This window comes from Anomalospiza imberbis, chromosome 2 (assembly GCF_031753505.1).
Source record: "Anomalospiza imberbis isolate Cuckoo-Finch-1a 21T00152 chromosome 2, ASM3175350v1, whole genome shotgun sequence".
In the NCBI taxonomy this organism is placed as follows: domain Eukaryota; kingdom Metazoa; phylum Chordata; class Aves; order Passeriformes; family Viduidae; genus Anomalospiza; species Anomalospiza imberbis.
The window spans coordinates 48,287,494-48,292,175 of NC_089682.1; the positions used below are offsets into that span (position 1 = coordinate 48,287,494).

The following is a 4,682-nucleotide window of genomic DNA, read 5'->3' on the forward strand; positions in this document are numbered from 1 at the left end:
TGTAAAAAATGAAATTTAGTATGAGATCTGTTCTTATAAATAGTAGTGCAGTATGAAAGTTTGCATTTCTATCCCAAGTATGTTTTAATAATTTCAATTATATCAATAGTTGAAAATATGTAGATACTCAAGTTTGCAAAATGCAAAATATGTCAGTCATTTTTTTAATCATACATTTTTATAGCCACTGAATAAATACATGTTCCTAAAATGAAGCTTACCTAAAATATCTTGATTGAGATTGCCATAAACTGGATAATCTTCTGTGTGATGGTCATCATAGCTGCAAGGGGAATGAAAAAATACTTTTATTTCACAGAATATGCTTTATTTAGCACCACAGTACTATATTTTAGTAAGTGTTTTATGCATATATGCAGATTGTGTGTATATCTATATATAGCAGATTGATTGTCATCTTACAAACAAGATCAAAAGTATCAGAGAGGGCAGAAATGGCAGTGTGGGTATTCTCAGGAGAGTTTTGTTACCTAGCCCAGAACTGAACTCTCTTTTCCTGTAACTTCATTAAGCACAAAGCTAATCAAGACTGTTAAACTACAGCTTGAGGTAGGGTAAGAAATATTCATGATCACTGAAAGGAACCCAGTTCATGTCCTCTGAGACCACTCTGCAATACAAGCTAAAGCACCATATGTGTCTTTTGTGATGATGTTTAAAAGGTCCCCTCTTGATTCAACTAAAATACTTCTGTCAACACTTACAGAGAAGACCAAAGCCAAGTTCTGCTTTGCATTTTTAATTGTATGTTGAGTTTCATTACCTGGTGTTACTTGAAAATGCTTCTAAGTGGCAATTCTTAGTGGGAAGCACTGTGTAACCTTTCTACTACACCCCTGTATTGCATCTCATCAAGGGGGTGAAGTTGTGTTCTAACACCACATTCAGTGGTATTTTTCATCTGAACAGGCAGCAATAGACAAATAGAGACGTCCCAATTTCAAGAAAATTTGTAACTGAGAATTGGTTTTGGGTAACAGGTGCAGGCTTTTGTATTTTTGTTTCAAGGATTTTTATATTTGGGCTGAGATGAGACTATCCATCTCTGTTTTCTAAAGTTTGGGCTTGGTTTGGGTTGTTTTTCTGTGTGGCATAAGAGAGAGAGACTTGAAACAGATTTGTGTAATGGATCATGAGATATCCTACAGCTATAAACAGACTATTTATTGCTTTTGGATGCTATGTGTAAAAGATGGTTATGAAATGTAAATACATGTAAATTATCGCTCCACAAGTATTAACTATCAGACTATAATGTGTCACTGTTTTGTGAGAGCTGAGAGTTCTTTTTAATTATTATGTAATTATTGGCTTTCAGTGATAGGTAATGGTGGTTTAACTCAATACCTTGCACTTTCAGATAAAATTATAGTATTAACATGCAATTATTTCATTGTTGATAAAATGACTGGAGGATGTACCTAACATGTGAATATTTTTTCCCTAGGTTTTTTTGAAAACTTTTTTTCCACTACCAACATTTCCAGGCAGACTGCAAGAGATACTGAATTTTCCTCTATGCCATCCCTCCAAAGCCATCTGTCATTATTTATTGCATATTTTACCCTTGCCAGAAAGAAACTTTCTAACACAACTTACCTTGGATTGTTCTCTTCATAGTCTTTATGCATTTTAGCTGGAAAATTTGTTTTAAAAGAAAAAAGTTAAGAGAAAATGAAACATGTTATTTTAGAACACTTCAGATAACTGTCTCAACAGGCACGGTTTTGGTTTTGTTTTAGAAAATACAGTTGAAAGCTCTGGCCCTCAGGATCTTCAGTTGTCCCGCTACTTTTGTCAAATACAAGAAATGTTTATGTCCCTGTGCTGTGTCTGCAAAGTCTACATTAGTTTACAGTACCCAAAAAACATATTGTAACATGTGTGATTAATTCTTGATTTCCTCCGCATTTTGTTTCTCCCTCATTTTTTTCTCTCAGATTTTCTCTGGGGAGGTGAATCATGTTAATATTACAAAGTGACGGGTTTATTTATTTCACTAGTTCTGCTGGTATGTCTGAAAAAGAGATCCTGTGATCCACGCAGATAAAGAGACTGAAGCAGAGAGGCAATGGCTACAAAGAGATTTCATGCTAGAGCTTGGTGAATAATTCAGGAATTATTTCTAAACTCTGCTCCAGACTTCAGAATTTACCACAGTAAGCTCCAATTTGATGAGTAATGCAGCATCAGCCACTCTGACCTAAACCTTGGCCAGTTTAGTTTTGTAAATGACTGTGATTCTTCCTCATAGAGATATCTGCCTAGTAGCCCTAACACACAAACCAAAAATTTTAACTGACACCCATCCCAAAAGACTCACTGTGAATATCTGACTCTCTAATACTTGGTGATCTCAGTTTACAAGCACATGCCTTCTGTTTATATAGATTATATACACAGGTGTATTTAGCCTTGTTGAAGTCACCAGTGTTTGCCTGCCCACCCCTACATGTACAGCACAGGGGCAGTTTTCCCTGTGTAAAGGGAATGGTGAGGATTGTACAACTTCCTAACCGTAGAATCGCATCCGTAAAAAAAGTTGCGCTGACACAATCTGTCAAAAAGTAAATGTAGCTGGGTAGCTGTTTTTATGTAATCATACCTGATTCTCCTAAAACTCCTCTCTAGTAAAATCATTCTTGCCAAAATGTAACTTTAAGATTCAGAAGAATCAATTCGTTGACTTGATAGCTCTGAGCAGGGATGGCTTTAAACATTGAAATTTGATTCCTTACAAAGAGACATTACTTACCTTGCTTCTTTTTGATACAGTGTACAGTATTCAGAGTCAGTGAAACAAACAGAGCCAAACTCAGGAAAGCCAAAACTCCCCAGATAGAAAAATGGCAGTCCATTCCTGTAACTGAAAGAAAACTTACTCTTTGTCTTGTCTAACAATTTTACTGTATTCTTCATGCTTGGCTAGTTTTTGCTTTCTGTAATCAAAGCTGCTATTTGTTGTTTACTCTGACAGCTATTGCTATACAAGCTAAATAATTAATATCAATCCCAGATGCTAAATATTAAGAAAACAACTTCAATAAACTGTTAGCAGAAATACTGTTTCATAGGAATTCAGCCAAAGATTAAGCCATTGGTTTGCCTGTAAGATGCAGTAAAAATCAGGAATTAATAAAGAAAAAAGTAATTTTACTGGATAGCTTTGAAATGATATTTGCAGTTGTCTTTAAGTTAGTATTTGCAGTAAATTAAGGAAATTCTTAGCTAAATTCTAGAGTTAATGAAAGTAGTTCTGAATTTAGTCAAACAAATTTGCTGGATGTGTCTCTGAATAATAGCTAAGACTGTAACGTTTTAACAATCGCTGCAAAAAAGGTCAAAATTTGGTTATGTTTTCTTGCATTGTTTTCCAGCTATTAAAACCAGTTACTTGTTCTTATTCTCTTGCCTGAGAAACCAGAGAAAGTGATGGTAAAGGATAAGCATCAGCTGGGAACCAGTGAAGCCCCAAGTATTACTGCAACGAAAAGTTCAAACAGCTCCTGGAAAATCACTTGGTAAAAGGTGAGTCCACTTATTTCAACAAAGTCTTCTTTTGCTCTAATCTTGACAATAAGAAAGATAGGAAAGAACCCCCCTGTACGAAATCTATTTTTGTCATTTAATTAATGCTTTGATTAACCTGGCTCATACAATCTTCCATCACAAACCATGCTGAAGAAAATAGCCTATTTATGGCCGTCTAGTGGCCAAAATTATCAGCATTGCTATGAATTGCCTGCAAAAGCCTTCCGTGACAGAGAAACACTGAGCCAAATAAATGAGTGAAAGGAGCTTGCAGCTTTATTCGTAACTTTCCCAAGAGGCATATTTCATGTTCTCTGAGATTTGGAGTGTTTGAAATAAAACCTGGTGCCCAAAACCAATGAGCTCTACTAGTGCATTAAAAGAAACGTGTAGCTGGAGCAGAGCAGTCAAGGGCTGGATTGGACAATACTGATCCTTAATGCACTTTGTTGTTTTTTGACATACCTGGATTCCCTCAGGAAGCTCACATTTTGTTTGTTTCCTAAATAAAGCCAAGTTAAAGGAGTACAGGAATGCACTTTTCCATGTTGCTGGCCAGGAGAGGGTGGCAATGCATTTTCTCCTGCTGAGAAGACAGAGCTTTGTTCCTTCACTGACTGGGCTCCAGCTCAAAACCTTCTTACAGGTTTTGCCCCTCTTTGTGCTGGTGTTGCCAAAGCTCTTTTTGTTTTGTTGTACTCCAACACCCCAGTGTTCTTATAATGACAAAACAAGATAAGTCCTGGTAGTAAAAAATCACAAATCACCTGGGCTTCCAGGATGTAGGTTTCTTTCCTGAACAGAACTCTCTTTTAAAAGGAACAAAGCAAAGCAAATAAGATGTAATTTTCTGATGGACTTTTAACTTTTTTTTGCACATGGTACTTTCAGTGACCATTTATTCTTCTTTTTAAACGAAACATCCTGTTTCCCTTCCTTTCTACCACTTGAGTTCTCCCAAAGGTGTTTGAGAGTTCTTTATCACTGCAATTCTCCTTTTCATGTTGAAAGGCACTTTTATGCGATGAGATACAGACATTTATGAGGAGAGACAACATCCCCATAGAGCAACTATACAGCATTCCAATTTTTCAGGGAAGGAATTAAAAGAATGGGAGATTCTACACTGA

At 36.1% G+C, this 4,682-nt stretch overlaps 1 long non-coding RNA gene across 1 annotated transcript; it reads right to left on the reverse strand.

Moving 5' to 3' along the window:
- Positions 1–7: 7 nt before the first annotated feature.
- Positions 8–3,328, reverse strand: LOC137468793 (uncharacterized). Its single transcript, XR_010996182.1, has 3 exons — positions 2,777–3,328; positions 1,621–1,657; positions 8–283 (listed from the first exon to the last, which is right to left on the reverse strand). It is a non-coding gene; the product is annotated as an uncharacterized lncRNA (long non-coding RNA).
- Positions 3,329–4,682: the final 1,354 nt, after the last annotated feature.